Source organism: Podarcis filfolensis (genome assembly GCF_964270895.1).
Source record: "Podarcis filfolensis genome assembly, chromosome: 15".
NCBI lineage: Eukaryota > Metazoa > Chordata > Lepidosauria > Squamata > Lacertidae > Podarcis > Podarcis filfolensis.
Window position 1 is genome coordinate 12,429,800 of NC_139618.1, and position 17,274 is coordinate 12,447,073.

At 46.2% G+C, this 17,274-nt stretch overlaps 1 long non-coding RNA gene across 1 annotated transcript in view; it reads left to right on the top strand.

Annotated features, from left to right (window-relative positions):
- The window catches only part of LOC310750251, a 345,492-nt gene extending 329,962 nt beyond the window's left edge, over positions 1-15,530 (top strand). The window contains exon 3 of the long non-coding RNA XR_014542022.1: positions 15,466-15,530. This is a non-coding gene — a long non-coding RNA (uncharacterized lncRNA). The remainder of the gene's footprint in view (positions 1-15,465) is intronic.
- The last annotated feature ends 1,744 nt before the right edge of the window (positions 15,531-17,274 follow it).

Consider the following 17,274-nt stretch of genomic DNA (forward strand, 5'->3'; position numbering starts at 1 on the left):
CCACTGTACAGTGATACCTCCGGTTACAAATGAGATCCGTTCCGGAGGCCTGGCTGCATCCCGAAAACTTTTTAACCGGAGGCGTGATTGAGTGCTTCTGCGTATGCGTGTAGTGCGCAGAGCGCTTCTGCACATGTGTGCATGGCAAAACCCAGAAGTATACACTTTCGGGGGTTCTGCGTTCACAACCCGAAGATTACGTTACCCGAGGGTCCACTGTACTGACGAGCCCTAGATTGCAGGAGAGCAGAACTCGAACCCATGGCTTCAAGTCACAATAAAGGAGGTTCTGATTAAACACCAGGAAGAACTTTCTGGCAGGAAGAGCTGTTTGACAGTGGAATGGTCACCCTCGGGAAGTGGCGGATTCTCCTTCAAAAGAAGCTTCAAGCAGAGGTTGGGTGGCCATCTGTCATGGATGCTTTAGCTGAGATTCCTGCATTGCAGGGGGTTGGACTAGATGACCCCTGGGTCCCTTCCAATCAACTCTGTGATTCTATGCAGAAATGCTGTCCCTGCCCAAGTGGGGCTGAGGGGGCGGGACGCAGAGCTGGAACAGGATTGACCTTTATTCAAGGCAGTGCCTGGATAGAATCTTGTGACTCAGAAGCACAGGAAGACACCATCCTTGGATTGGGCAGAATCTGACGTTTACTGGATTTTCAGGTTCCAGAACTGCTTAACTGACAGAAGATGCATTTTATTTCCTGGATCAGGAAAAATTGCATTGTTACCAGTTCTGAATTATCCCATTCGCAATCCATTCACAACCCCTGGTTTCACGGTCTATATTGTTTATAAAAACAAAACTTCTGCCTCCATGGAGCAGCTTGTAATCTGAGAGATGGTGATTTGCTTTAGTTCACTAGTGACCGGGCAAGGATTTGAACCCAGGACTCCCTGAGTGACCTTGCGCACCTGAAGGCACTGTGCTGACTTCATAGCCAGTTATTCCATCAAACTGCCACAGAGGGAGAGAAGGGAAGTCTGGCCCTTTCCATTGGCTTCACAGGGAGAACAACTCCATCGCACTTCTCTCTCCCTCATTGGTCACCTGGAAGCAGCCATTCTATCATGATACAGCAGAGGGGAAAGTGGGAAGCCGGACCGTTCCATCCATCAGTTCTGTGAAGTAATGAGCTTTTGCTCAAACATGCATAAGGTAAAGGTAAAGGGACCCCTGACCATTAGGTCCAGTCGTGACCGACTCTGGGGTTGCGGTGCTCATCTCTCTTTATTGGCCGAGGGAGCAGGCGTACAGCTTCCGGGTCGTGTGGCCAGCATGACTAAGCCGCTTCTGGCGAACCAGAGCTGCACACGGAAATGCCGTTTACCTTCCCACTGGAGTGGTACCTATTTATCTACTTGCACTTTGCCGTGCTTTTGGTTGGCAGGAGCAGGGACCGAGCAATGGGAGCTCACCCCGTTGTGGGGATTTGAATCGCCGACCTTCTGATCGGCAAGTCCTAGGCTCTGTGGTTTAACCCACAGCGCCACCCGCGTCCCTCAGACGTGCATAGAACCCTCCAAACTATCAGGGGATGTTGATAATGCCAAGGCCCCCAGTCACATGAACCTTGCTACTTGCATGCTAGTATATGCTGCCCGCGTATCATGGGGCAATGAGCACAGGGACTTTGGGGTCAGGACAGGCATAACCTGGGGCACTCTGGCCTCCTTTCCATGGATACAGGGTTCACATGTTCAGGTGAATGCCTGACCATGCCTTCTGTAACACGAGGAACACAGTTTTGAGTTTGCTTATTTTTTCCTCTTCCCTCCTCATCCCTTTTTCTTCTTGTGCTATGTCTTCTAGTTTGTAACCATTGCAGGCAGGGGCTTTTTTATGCACTATTGATCATAAGGAAGCTGATCTGGGAATCTTTCCAGCCAAAGAGCAGCGGTTAATAATAATAATAATAATAATAATAATAATAATGCTTAAAAAATCTAGTTTTAGGTGGTCTACCCATCAAACAAGTCTTTTGCAACTGTAGGGTCTCCATACTAACACTGCTTTATGTGGCCTGAGTCCCACCTTGCCGCATGCCCTGCATATCGCCATTTAAACTTTGCGGCCTTTTGCGCTTCATCCACAACTTTCTACCTTTGTTGCATTCAATTATTTGTTCTTCTGTCTTTTAATGATACTCCTTATGCTGCATGTTGTGCTGTTCCTAAGTTGTTCATGTTTCAGTTCTCCACTCCGTAACACATCACATGTACTTATTGAACAGTATTATTGCACCCATTTTGCAGATGGGAGACTGAGGCTGAAAGACCAACAGCTTGCCTAAAGCCTGGTGGCCGAAGCAAGAGTTGAAACAGGGACTTCTCTGCTTATGGCTTTAATAGCCATCCTACTGCGTCACAGAAGCACAGAATTGTAGATTTAGGAGGGATCCAAAAGGGTCATCTAGTCCAACCCCTTTTAATGCAGGAAATTACACCAGCTCTCTAGCTTGTTTTAGAGCAGATGAAAAGAGCTTCTTCTTCTTCTTCTTCTTCTTCTTCTTCTTCTTCTTCTTCTTCTTCTTCTTCTTCCAGGTAATGAGTTTTCATGTCTGGATTCTTCTGTGCTTCAATCACGCTCAGGAAACGCTGGAGAAATGTACTTCTGCCGCAGAAATCACAGCTGACTGGATGTCACGGAAGGAATGAGTCATGCGTGCTTAAGCCACGTCTTGCAGGGGCTGCTTTTGCTGAGGCCGGTTCAAATCTCCGCTTCCTGCGGCCACCGTTATCTCACAGGCACCATCTCGTCTGTGAGGCCTCTCCGCTCGTATTTTTTGCCAGAGAAGGAGATTCCAGAGGAGCATGTGGCAAATGCTCTCCTGCGAGGAAGGAGCGAAAGACGCAGAGAACGAGAGCTGTACCTGCCACGCTGACTGCGCCACTGCCTGGAGGTCAGCAGGGGCCTCTCCCCAGGCTACATGCCCCTCATTGCTCCTGCTTATCACCCTCTTTGAGAATTTTTGCCTGGCTGGAATATGTCTAGCAAGGGCCATACCACGCATTGAAAGCACTCTGATACCACTTTAAACAGTCATGTACTTCCCCCAGAGAATTCTGGGAGCTGTAGTTTAGCAAGAGTGCTGAGAGATAGGTGTTCCCAGAGTTCCTTGGGGGAAAGGCGTTGATTAATAAAGCACTCTGGGAACTGTAGCCCTGTGTGGGGAATAGGGGCCTCCGAACAGCTCTCAGCCACCCTCAACAAACTACAGCTCCCAGAATTCTTTGGGGGAAGCCATGACTGTTTAAAGTGGTACCATAGCACCATTTTGCACTACAGTGGTACCTCGGTTTAAGAATAGTCCGGTTTAAGAACGATTTGGTTTACAAACTCCACAAAACCAGAAATAGTGTCTTGGTTTGAGAACTTTACCTCGGTCTAAGGAGGGAATCCGAACGGTGGAAGGGCTCTGGCGGCAGGAGGCCTCATTAGGGAAAGCATGCCTTGGTTTAAGAATGGTTTTGGTTTAAGAATGGACTTCTGGAACGGATTAAGTTTGAGAACCAAGGTACCAATGTATATAACACAGGAACTGGGAAAAATGTCGAAAAAGAAAGAAAATGGATTTTCTCTTCTGGGCCCCCTCCCATTCACATGTGTTAAGAGACACGTAAAAATTAGAACTTGGACTCTGCCTGTTTAAAGCGTTTGCCTTCTCTTTGTTTGGGAGAGGAACGTGTGTCTGTCATGGTTTAATTGATGGAGTGCACCGAAGCTGACTTTTCTTTGCATTCTTCAAGTGAAGGGATGATGGAACTTGTTTCGGGGAATGAGAAAGTCGCTCTGCTCAAACGGCAAGCCCTGGGTTGTCGGAGAAACTCATATATTACCTATCTGACAAATCATGAGCAAAGCTCTCTATTTATCATAAGGGCAGGACGAAAGACGGAATGTATCTAAAATGAAGGGAGGAAGATTTAGGTTTACCAGGGTGCTTGGGGTTACTAACTTGGGCTGTCCAAAATATCCCACCCTCCTGCCACCAGACGGGATCAGGGGGCACAACCAGGATGAAATATGGCGAGTTGGAGGTGGACCAAAGATGGTCATGGGTGCGGCTTCGTAGACTAAGGTGGATCACAAGTGGGAACTCTTGGCAGAGTTCAACATCTCGCAAGACCACAATACTGTCTGCCTGTCAAGACCATGGTTTTATTGCCTGGGCAAGTAAAAGCATATCCAGGCAACCTATTTATTCAGCATTCATCCTGAGCTGTTTATGCAGAGCTTAAGAGCAGGTTAGAGTATATCTGCTCCAGTGTTATTTTTCTAGAAAAAGAGGTGCTGGGACTTACCATAAACGCCTCACTTGTTCTTCTATAATGGCAATGCTGCCCACCTGAGAAAGGTGCCATATCTGAGTTCCGGAGAGTTGCGGCTGAAAAAAAGCCCTGACTTGCGCCCTGATTTGTCCAAACTCTCTCCCTCTCTCCACGGTTTCTGCCTGAAAATGGCTGTTGTTGACCAACGAAGCATAAACAAGGAAGGAAGCTTGCAAACTGCAGCCGTTCGGGTTTGTGAACCAGCTGTGTGTGCAACAAAGTTTGCGCATAATTATTTGTGTGTGGATAAATGAATTTCCACATAACAAGTGGGTGGATAACGGGACCTGCATGTGTGTGTGCGCGTGTGTGTCTATATATATATATATATATATATATATATATATATATAGTTTGCATGCTACCCCCTGTCTCTAAGCAGTGCGAGATTGCAGGGTTCTTGTTTACTTTTGGAATGAGGCACAGGGGAGACTGTGGTGTCTTTAGGATATATGGTTTATTTACACGTATATGCAATCTGAGCTTGTAATAAAGGGGATCACATCAACATCAGCACCCCAGATTTTTCTCACAGCCTTGGGTTCGAGCAGAAATCAAACATTGCTCTCGCTCTGCCTTGTTGCTACTTTGCTTCTAGTTCATATCACAGAAAACCTCAACTCTCGCCTTTGTCTTTTTCTAACTACCACCCACGTGAGGCCTCACTCATTTGCTGTCCCACACAGATCCACTTCCCCTTAATGGCCCATCGCCCAGGCGATCACCTCATCAGGTAGCTAGTCTGGCTAATATTTTAACACTTGCTGGATTCAGGGGTTAGAAGGGTCTTGATGTACCGCCAATCCCCGCAAACTCATAACAATATTTGATGGCATTCTTGCCCACTTGGAGATTTAAGCCCTCCTTGCCCTCCCTGCCCCCCCACCTGTGGGAGGTCAAGCAATCCTTGAGGCTTCAGGCCAGCCCTGGGGGCTCACAGCACCCTAGTCCAAGTGCCATAATCACAATTTGCACCTTTCAGGGGACCTGAAACCTGCTGGAACTTCAGCAAACCTAGCAGGCTGGGTTGCTAGGAAAAGGTTCGGTTGTGGTTTGCACTGGAGGCTGAAATGGCAATAATAATAATAAGGAAGCAATAATAATAATAAGCAGCAGCAGGGCATTAATAATAATAATAATAATAATAATAATAATAATAGTGTAGATTAAATAGGTTTCTCGGTTCCTTAAAAGCTCCCGGGCGTGATCTAAGGGCCTGGATGATTCACAAATAAAAATTATAGACTTATGCAGGTGTGTGCAGGCACTTGGGTGGGGCTTCGGCAAACAAAGAAGTCTAGTGCGGCAATAAAAATTCGGCATGTGGTATTAGCAAAGTTTAACAAGACAAGAGGTGGCCTTTATCTATCCGATAAGGGCCAAGGGGATACAGAGCTGGTGCCTCATCTGCTAAAAGCCACACGGCTGATTCAGCAAATCGGTGCTGCGAGCTCTGGGCTGGATACAGGAACCCCAAAACTGAAGCCTGCAGCTTAGGCCGAGGCAGATGGGGTTGGCTGGGTGTGTGAAGCCCTCATCAAAGCACAACAGGGAACAGGCAGAAACTCTGGGCCTCTCGGGGCAACCCGTTCAGGAGGAGGCTAAGTTGTGCCAGTCAGACATCACTGAAGTACATCTCCCATCATCCCTGACAATTGGCCACCCTGGGAGTTGTAGTCTAGCAACAGCTAGAGGGTATAATGTTGATTACCCCAATCTACTTACTATCTATCATCTATCTCTATCATCTATCTATCTATCTATCTATCTATCTATCTATCTATCTATCATCTATCTATCTATCTATCTATCTACCGGTATCTATCTATCTATCTATCTATCTATCTATCTATCTATATCTATCATCCCCTCCTTTCTCCCAAGCTGGGATTCAAAGCGGCTCACAACATTTAAAAAGATCTTTATAAGATAATGCGAAAGTTTCATACACTTTGGTCGGCTGCATCTCAAAATTTGGGAAAGCTTGAATGGCAAAGGATAGCCGTGTTTTGGTTTGTCTACTGGGTTGGGAAGCGTGGGTTAGGATGCAAACAAAACCCATTCTTCCCCCCCAATCCCTACCCTGAACAAGTCGACTGGTGGCTAGGGCCCTGTACTTTGCTGGGGTTGCCAGACCTCCGGGGCTGACTCCAAGTCTCCACATTTGCTTGGCCCCTCCAAGTGGCAGTGGGAGGTTTTTAATCTCCAGGTGGGCAAGAGTGCCTTTAATTTAAGAGGGGAGAAATCAGGACGATTATGTGTGCAGCCTACAGGCTTCAGAGTAGCTGCAGATGGCCGCAAATCGTTGCATAAGGCTCTGCGTCGAGTCGGGGGTGGGAATGGTCTGTGCCTGTCCTCCTCTGCTTCCCAATGAACCTCCGTCTCCAGGGCTCAGTGGTGGTTGGCAGAAGAAGACCCTCCAGGGCCCGTTCCTTGTGATATCACCAGGGATGTGAAAATCTCAGAGTCTGGGATGCTCCTGACTTGGCAACCCTGCACTTTAGGCTCATAGAATTGTAGAGTTCATCTATTCCACAACCCTGAGATTCAGAGTCTCATGCTCTACCTTTGCTGCCCTGTAAGCAAAGGGAAGTAAAACAAATAAGTAAAAAAATGTAATGGTTTTAAAGGTTTTTCTTTCTTTCTTTTTTTAAAAAAAGGAAGGAAATGAAGCAAGATAGCCTGGGACTCAGACTTCCTGGGACACCAACTCACAACACCCATGATACTATGCCACATCTGGGTAGATATAAAAAATTCTTCCTTTCTAGGGTAACTTTTTTGGCCGCCAGAAGCTGGGCGACATTCTGTCCTTTGGGATGACGTAGCATTTCTCAGAAGAAGAAGAAGAAGAAGACGAAGAGAAGAAGAAAAGAGGCTTACAGGCTCCGGATGGGTTTGATTAATTGTATATGTGTGCAGCTATTAGCAAAAGGGCGAAGCTGGGTGTGGATCCATTTAAATACCTGAGAGAAAACAGAGGAGCCTGAAGCTGCTGTAGGGAGGGAGCCAGGATAATGGGGCTGTAAGATCTTGGGAGGGACAGACGGAATAAGAACTGGGAGGGTTGTGAGCTTAGTTAACCACATGCCAGCCAACTTTTTCAAAAAATAAAAAAATAGGAGAGAAATTTATTCCGTCTCTCAGCACTTAAGAGCTGCGATCAAAGTAGTAGGCCCATGATGAAAACTTGGATATATCTGTGCCAGTTCTGAGGGTTCTGTCAAACTTGAGAGCAGGGAACCTTTCCTTGACCCTGTTTTTTGTGCTCTTCACCACAACAAATTGGTTAGTCTTTAAGGTGCCAGAAGACCTATTTTGTGTGCTCCTTTATTTTAAGTGTTCCTTATTTTGGAGAAGGGGAGGTCCACTTTTCAGAAACCTCACCAGGGCTCCCAACCACCTTGATTTGGCCTTGCTGATATAACTCATCATAGGAGCATAGAATTGCAGAGTTGGAATGGACCTCACGGACAATCTAGTCCAACCCCCTACAATACAGCTAAAGTATCTCTGACAGAAGATAATAATAATAATAATAATAATAATAATAATAATAATAATTGTTATTATTTATTATTATTTATTTGTACACCGCCCATCTGGCTGGGTTTCCCCAGCCACTCTGGGCAGCTTCCAACAAAGATTAAAAAATACATTAAAATGTCACACATTAAAAATTTCCCTGAACAGGGCTGCCTTCAGATGTCTTCTAAATGTCAGGTAGTTGTTCTTCTCTTTGACATCTGGTGGGAGGGCATTCCTCAGGGCAGGCACCACTACTAAGAAGGCCCTCTGCCTGGTTCCCTGTAGCTTTGCTTCTCGCAATGAGGGAACTGCCAGAAGGCCCTCGGCGCTGGACCTCAGTGTCCGGGCAGAACGATGGGGGTGGAGACGCTCCTTCAGGTACACTGGGCTGAGGCTGTTTAGGGCTTTAAAGGTCAACACCAACACTTTGAATTGTGCTCGGAAACGTACTGGCCCACCCAACCTCTGCTTAGAAACCTCCAAGGAAGGAGAGCCCACCACCTTCCAAGCAAGTCCATTCCATTGCCAAGCAGGTCTTACCATGTAGTGTTTAGTTAGAATGTCATTTCTTGTCATTTGAATCCATTGGTTTGGGTCCTACTCTCATGTAGAAGAACACGTTTGCTCCCTGTGACAGCCCTCCAAGTATTTGAAGATGGCTCTCATATCACCTCTCAGCCTTATGTTCTGCAGGCTAAACATACCCAGCTCCTTCAACCATTCCTCATCAGGCTTGGTTTGCAGACCCTTGATTGTCTTGGTCGCCCTCCTCTGCACACATTCCAGCTTGTCAATGTCCTTCTTAAACTGTGGTGCCCAGAACTGGACACGGTACTCCAGGTGGAATCTAGATGCTGCTATAGACTCCGCAGTTGCAGCAGAGTAGAATGTGTTCATTCCCCTCTCTGCCAAGGCTTTTTGGAACAGGGTGTGGAAGGGCTGTTTTACAAGATTAAAAACATGATTATGCACATGCAGAAGTGAGAGATACCATCCGTGTCAATCAACTGGAAGCAAATGAGATGCAACCCAGCAAGGTCAATAAGGCCCATAGATCAATCTGGGTTCGGGCACACCCAGCCCTTACAGGCTAGTGATCAATTTGCATGTCTTCGTATGTTAAATAATTATCTCTGCTCAGCCTAGCGAGAAGAAAATTGCATCAGATCTGTCCATGTTCAGTGCTGATGTATCTGATGGGAGGCTGCTGAGCAGGACTTTTCAATATGCATGGGTAGGTTCTGGAACCAAACACGTTTTTGGCTGAGGTGCTGCTCAACTGGTACCACCCACAAGGTTCCTGGATCTCAATGCTGCTGGCACATTAGAATAAGGAAGCGGATGTGAAACCTTTTCCATATTAACATATGCATCCGAGGCTGGTCTTTCAAGATGGAGAAAGGGAAGCTAAACAGGATATTTCCCAGTGTTTCCCAAACTTGGGACTCCGGCTGTTTTACAGACTACAATTCCCATCATCCCTGACCATTGGATAGGTAGGGATGATGGCAGTTGTACTCCAAAAACAGCTGATTTAAGCAATGCACTTTATATGGGGCTGCCTTTGGGCTTGGTCAGGAAGCTCTGTTGTTGTTGCTGTTTAGTTGTTTAGTCGTGTCCGACTCTTCGTGACCCCATGGACCAGAGCACGCCAGGCACTCCTGTCTTCCACTGCCTCCCGCAGTTTGGTCAAACTCATGCTGGTAGCTTCGAGAACACCATCCAACCATCTCGTCCTCTGTCGTCCCCTTCTCCTTGTGCTCTCCATCTTTCCCAACATCAGGGTCTTTTCCAGGGAGTCTTCTCTTCTCATGAGGTGGCCAAAGTATTGGAGCCTCAGCTTCAGGATCTGTCTTTCCAGTGAGCACTCAGGGCTGATTTCCTTAAGAATGGAGAGGTTTGATCTTCTTGCAGTCCATGGGACTCTCAAGAGTCTCCTCCAGCACCATAATCCAAGAAGCTCTATCTGGTGGAAGCTTTACCTGGTGCCAAATGCAGTGGCCAGACTGTTGATAGGGGCCTCTGGCTGAGAACATGTGTCACCAATGTTAAAACATTTTCTCTGGCCGCCCACCAACTACCAAACCAGATCCAAGGTCTTTAATTTACAAAGCCCTGAACAACATAGGTCCAGGCTGCCTAAAATTTGGACATTCCAACCCCTGCACCACACAGGCTCTCAGTATTGCCTGTGGAGTGGTGTGGAGGTTGCTTTCTGCAATCTTCATTCACCCATGCAACTTGGGGGTTGCTACCATCAAGTGATGAATGAGCAAACCATCCTTACTCCATATCTTCTTCTGTTTACATGCTCTGTGATCAGCAATGACAACTGCACAGTCTACCATTGCTTTTGTTTTTTAAACAATTATTGAAGAAGCAGAATCCCAACAATCTCTCAGTTTAGTTCCAGGGAGCTCATGGGACATTTGCTAAGGCCAAAACAGAGAGAGGGAAAGAGAGTCAGCAGAAAACTCCAATAAATTAAGAGATGGTTGGGCAGGCAGAGGACGGGGAAGGGGGAGAAATCTCATCATCTATTTCACCTTACTTCACATCAGAGAAAATCAAAAAAGATTACTCACATAATACAATGATGACTTTCTCCCCCGGGGTGTTGAGTTCCTTTCTTCTCAACTTCTCTCAGTGCTTTTAAGATTGCCACATTTCTTCTTAGATCTGGACCTCGTTCCAGGCTAAAGTTGATGCAACCCTGGGCGATTAGGGATCGTAGGAAGGCCTATGGTACGAGGAGAAATCTTCAGGTGGCTTTTCTTTCTCAGTCTCTTGATCAACCGCTTCACAAGTCACCGTCGAAATTGCAAAGGGTGATGAGTAAGTTGGTCCCAGGTCTTAGCTCCCCGAAGGGTGTCCTTGGGTTTTGTCTTGGACCTGGTGACTTGGAGTAGAGGGGATGTTCCACAGATTTGCATATGACATTAAACCAGGAGGGGTAACTAATGTCTCAGAAGACAGAATCAGGATTCAAGATGACCTTAACAGATTGGAGACCAGGTGCACAAAAATAGGATGGATGACACTTAGCTTGACAGTAGTACAGTGGTACCTCGGGTTACATACGCTTCAGGTTACAGACTCCGCCAACCCAGAAATATTACCTCGGGTTAAGAACTTTGCTTCAGGATGAGAACAGAAATCGTGTGGCGGCAGCGGGAGGCCCCATTAGCTAAAGTGATGCTTCAGGTTAAGAACAGTTTCAGGTTAAGAACGGACCTCCGGAACAAATTAGGTACTTAACCTGAGGTACCACTGTACATGTGAAAAGGATCTAGGGGTTTTAGCAGAGCAGAAGCTTAGTAGCCATTATCCTCCATGAATTTATCTACATTAAGGTTGTTAGGAGACCCCCCTCCTCCAAATTCCCTTCACAGATCTACAGTTCCCAGAGTGGTTTAACAATCAATGCCTTTCCCCAGCAAACTGTGGGAATTGTCACTGTGTGAGGGGAATTCTGAGGAGTCCTAATACCTCTCAGCACCCTTAATAAACTACAGCTCCCAAGATTCTTGGGGGGAAGCCACAACTGTTTAAAGTGACAATGTATTGCTTTTAAATGTGTGGTGTGAATTTGGCCTGATTATTTTTGCCCATGGTGCCCCACTTCCTTCCCCCAACCACAGATAGGATGGAGAATTATGATAGATGATTTGCAGACAACACCAGTCAGAACTGCTGGGATCACATGGAATCAGGCCACTGATCTACCTCCAGTGCAGTATATCGTACTCCGACTGGCAGCAGCTCTCTCACAAACAGGTCCATTTCCAGTTCTGCTGAGATCCTTTTAAAACAACTAAAAAAACTGGTGGTGTACTATATTGAGCACGGGGTATTCAAACCACCTTATGCCAGTTTAGACCGTTTGTCCATCTAGCCTAGTGTTGTCTGCTCAGACTGGCAGCAGCTGACCAGGATGGTCTCAGGCAGAGACAGGTCTTTCCCATCCCCTGCAACCTGTTCCTTCTAACCTGAGTTGCCAGGGATTGTTTGTATGCCAAGCTGGTTCTCTGGAACTGTCCCTGTATATATTCCTGCCCCATGTTCCCAACTTTCTGGGGACACACATGGACTCCCCCCAACATCAGCCATCTCGGACCCTACGACTGGCATAGGAGGTGCTCTGGCTGCTGCCCACTTGGCACTAGTCTGTGACAGAGCCTTTTTGGTGATGGCTCCCCATTTGCGGAACACCGTTCCTAGTGAGATGTGATGGTCTCCCTCATTACGGATCTTCAGAAGAAATGTAAAGACAATTTACCCAAGCATTTGATGGCTGAGAGATACCAGCTGTGGCAACAGTAAAATTGATCACTGTGAGAGTCTTTATTTCCACATACATCCAGATGTTTTTATTTTTATTTTTAGTTCCAGGTGGTTTTAAATGAATGTGTTTTTTATTTTGATTTCAAATTGTTTATTTTATTTTTAACATGTTGCTGTCTGCTGCCCTGGGCTGGATGCAAATTTAATAAATACAGAAATGAATAATCGAAGGTGTGGATTTATTTTCGCTTGGCGAAGCTTGAACCCAAACTCTTGTCTCCTGTATTTCGAGCCTTCTCCTGGGCTCAGCTGCAGATGCAGGCAAACGAGGGAGAGGAAAATATTATTGAAAGAAACACTCCCAGCACAGAATAGGACATCTGGTGAAATTCAGAAGATAAAGAGAGCAGGAACTGTTCCCACCAGACGCTGTGTGATGCTTGGTGGTACAAGGTGTCCTTGATTACTGTAAAAAACGTTCCACGCCAGCATGCAGGGAAGGTATCAGTTTTTATTGGTAAACTCTAGGTGTTTTGAGTTACTCAATGTATTCCCATGCTGTTCCAAGGCCAATTGTTGAGACTTTGAGCTCCCAACGAAAACACTTTCTTTGTCAGGGAGGTGCCACCTAGTGTTGAACTTGAGTACTGCTGTGGAATGTAAGTTATTAAGAACTGGGGAAGATGAGAAACTAAGAAAGAAAAAGAAAAGAGGTCACAATTTCACTTTCAGCAGACGTTTTATGAATGGTGAAATGAAGTAGACAGCTACCAGACGACACCAATTGCAAAAATGAGGGCTTTGTCCTGGAGATATAGAAACGTTTGTCCTGGGGAGATATAGAAACGCTGCTGGCATCAAGAGAGGCAGCGTGGTGTAGTGGTTAGAGTGTTGGACCTGGAAAACCAGGGTTCAAATCCCCACTCAGTCGTGTAGCTCATTGGGTGACTTTGGGTGCAACTGAGCTTTCCCCAAAACAATATATGAGCTGAAACAAAGCCGTCCTTTGAATTTTGCCAAGGTATGAATTGTCAGTGGATGCTTGGCCCGGCCTTTCTGTCCACCGGAGTCTACTTTGAATCATCCACTAAGGAATAAAAATGCTCAGCTTATCATAACATATCAGAGTCCTTTTGTGTATCCTTCCTCTGCAGATCTTATGATAGCTTTAAATTTTGTGTAGTTTTTACACTTCTTATAAATGCTTTTATTCCACATACATCCTTGCGGTTCTTAGTTTTATGCCTGCTGGAGTATTTTTATTTTTTTAGTGGTTTTTTTTTTTTAATGCATTGCTGATTATGGCCGATGAGCTTAAACATACAAGACGTATTCATGGCCATTGTTAATAGCCAATAGTCACGCAAGGCTGAATAGAGGCATAAATTAAACCAGGCAGTTTAGCATCCTGACGCCACAAGTGCCAGATACACGGAGCAAGTCCCGGCCCACTGATCAGGCAAGGTGAGGCTTCCGCCTTGAGTAGCAAAAGCCCAAGAGGGAACACCTGCATCACCATCATTGGAGAAGCAGTGCTGGCAGTGGCACCAGTTTCTGGTGAGATCTCGCAAGATCTCATTGAAATCTCACAAGATCTCTTGAGATTTCAGCACTATCCCTCCAGAAGTTGGTGCTGCCACCCAACACAAGGAGGTTGCTTTGGCAGTGTGAAATTTATTTCTAGCCGTCTGTGTGGTAATAACTAAGTGGCCACGAATAATATGAGTCACTAGTTGGAGTAACAGGACTGCCCTGCAGAGAGAGAATGTCGTCTGCTACTTAGCTCAAGCTTACACTGCAGATAGACTTTTAATGCAGTTCAGAGCTGTGGAGAATCTCCTTCCCAGGAAACGCTGATCACCAGCCGATGCTACCAGCCTAACAGAGCCTGTGCTCTGTTTATCTATCTCTATCATGTCCCCGCTAGTACTGAGCACAAGCGGTCAGGACTCAGACTGGAACAACTGAGAAACAAGAGGCCAGCAACTGCAGAAGCACAATATACACACAGTGCCTGGGAGCAATGTTGCCACTGATTACCGTATTTTTTGCTCTATAAGACGCACCAGACCATAAGACGCAACTAGTTTTTGGAGGAGGAAAACAAGAAAAAATAATATTCTGAATCTCAGAAGCCAGAACAGCAAGAGGGATCTCTGTGCAGCAATCCCTCTTGCTGTTCTGGCTTCTGGGATAGCTGCACAGCCTGTATTCGCTCCATAAGACGCACACACATTTCCCCTTACTTTTTGGGAGGGAAAAAGTGAGTCTTATAGAGCAAAAAATACGGTATGTTCTTGTTTTGTTTGCAGAGTGAAGGAGGAATATGTACGTAGAGGTGCAGACACAGAGAAGCAGACCCTAAAGCAAAAACGGTGCTATGTATCAGCCCTCAGAACACTCTTTCAGGAACCCCTGACGCATTGTATTTCTATTAAAATCATTTCTAAATTTACACCCATACATATAAATTGCCATATGCAAATTTCTTCTGTTTTCGGTTTTGTGCCTTTTTGGCAATGCATGACTGGCCATCCTCTTTGGGGGCTGGTAAAGACAGCTTTTTTAGAATAGGGAAAGAGGCAGAGACAGCGTGGGTGTAGGAATCCAGGGGTTAAAAACCCTGCCTCTCATGAGAGAGGGGCCCACAGCTCATTTGCAAACCTGGCCCAAGAGTTCTTGCCTCTAGAGTTTTAATTGAATCCTGATTCCTTTCAAAACCCACTAGAAACCTCTAATTTTATATCTTCCCATATACATAAAGACTGTCGTTGTGCAGCCCCCATTAGAAAATGTGTAGGCGCATAAGAATCCTGGATTTCCATGAAGGAAAACCCAAGAGGTTAAGAACAGTGAGCTTAGTAGCTGCACGGGGTGGGAAGGAGATCAGATGGTGACAGCAGTCACGAAATTGCTTTTTGGGAGAAAGGCGATGACAAACCTAGACAGCATCTTAAAAAGCAGAGACATCACCTTGCCAACAAAGGTCCGTGTAGTTAAAGCCATGGTTTTCCCAGTAGTGATGTATGGAAGTGAGAGCTGGACCATAAAGAAGGCTGATCGCCGAAGAATTGATGCTTTTGAATTCTGGTGCTGGAGGAGACTCTTGAGAGTCCCATGGACTGCAAGAAGATCAAACCTCTCCATTCTTAAGGAAATCAGCCCTGAGTGCTCACTGGAAAGACGGATCCTGAAGCTGAGGCTCCAATACTTTGGCCACCTCATGAGAAGAGAAGACTCCCTGGAAAAGACCCTGATGTTGGGAAAGATGGAGGGCAGAAGGAGAAGGGGACGACAGAGGACGAGATGGTTGGACAGTGTTCTCGAAGCTACCAGCATGAGTTTGACCAAACTGCGGGAGGCAGTGGAAGACAGGAGTGCCTGGCATGCTGTGGTCCATGGAGTCATGAAGAGTTGGACACGACTAGACGACTAAACAACAACAACAATGAGGGGAATGGCAGGTGGTTGATGAGCAGGAGATGCAGCCCCTAATAATATCTATATCTCTCCAAAGCTGTTTAGTGCAACTTTGCTATTGATTATTCAGCATTGCTTGCTGGCTTTACAAATGTTTGTCTCCCTCCTTCTCCATCCTTCTTCTCTTCTCTGCGCTGTCTTCCCCCCGCTTTTCTTTGCAAATAACTGGGCCACTTTGTTTCCCCAATCGGAACAAGCATGTTGTTTGATTTATCTGACGGAGAGCCTAAAACTAATTCTGAAGAATAAGGAAGGGGCGGTGGGGTGGGTGGGAGAAGGGAGAAAAGATCTAGAAGCCGGCTGTGAGCTTTTGACTGGTGTCGTTTGTCATTTTCCTTTACGGAGGTGAGCAGGGACAGTTTTATGGTGTCAGGCTCTGGAGTGACAAAGCTGCCCGCGATTTGACACAGCTGTGTCCAGGTTTCCTTTACAGCCTCTTGCCTTTCCCCTGATATTATTTTATTTTATTATTTATTCTGCACCCAATTCAGTTAAAGCACAAGATTTGGAAGGGGGATGTCGTGGAACTTTATGCAACAGTCATGGAAAGGTTAGGATCCTGCCTGTACTTTAACATTAATCAATGTTTCCAAAAGTCTCCTTGACCTCAATCCAAATTGCTCTCCGGACGCTGCCGCCGCCGAAGAGCAGGTGATAACCTGTTACTGAATCGGGATGAATAGGAAGACTCCCATTTTATATTTACAGTGGTACCTCAGGTTAAGTACTTAATTCGTTCCGGAGGTCCATTTTTAACCTGAAACTGTTCTTAACCTGAAGCACCACTTTAGCTAATGGGGCCTCCCGCTGCAGCTGCACCGCTGGAGCACGATTTCTGTTCTCATCCTGAAGCAAAGTTCTTAACCTGAAGCACTATTTCTGGGTTTAGTGGAGTGTGTAACCTGAAGTGTATGTAACCTGAAGCGTATGTAACCCAAGATACCACTGTACAAATGCTATTATGCAAAATGGTCTCCACGCCAATTCTGGAGGTTTCAGGGATGGGCAAAAACCCTCCTGCAGGAAGGTGTAGTGGATGTCCTGATGGGGGAATGCACTTATACTTAGGGACGGGGGTGGCGCTGTGGTCTAAACCACTGAGCCTCTTAGGCTTGCCAATCAGAAGGTCAGTGGTTCGAATCACTGCAACGGAGTGAGCTCCCGTTGCTCTGTCCCTACTCCTGCCATCCTAGCAGTTCGAAAGCAAGCCAGTGCAAGTAGATAAATAGGTACTGCTGTGGCGGGAAGGTAAACGGCGTTTCTGTGCACTCTGGCACTCGTCCCGGTCCTCCGTGCAGCAGAAGCGGTTTAGTCATGCTGCCCCCATGACCGAGAAAGCTGTCTGCGGACAAACACCAGCTCCCTCGGCCTGAAAGCGAGATGAGCACCCCAACCCCATAGTCACCTTTGACTGGACTTAACCGTCCAGGGGTCCTTTGCCTTTGACCTTACCTGCACTTATACTTACGAGGTGCCCCGTGGGCTTTTAAAATAACATTTTATCCATGTTTAAAAGAGAATTTCTCCAAGCAGGCAGGGAAGTGGGCTTGGATGCCTCTTGATGCGGCGCTGAAAGGAACGGCATCACTTAATGCACCACCAAATCAAGTGGACTAAAGAAAACACAGATTTGTGTAAAAACAGTAC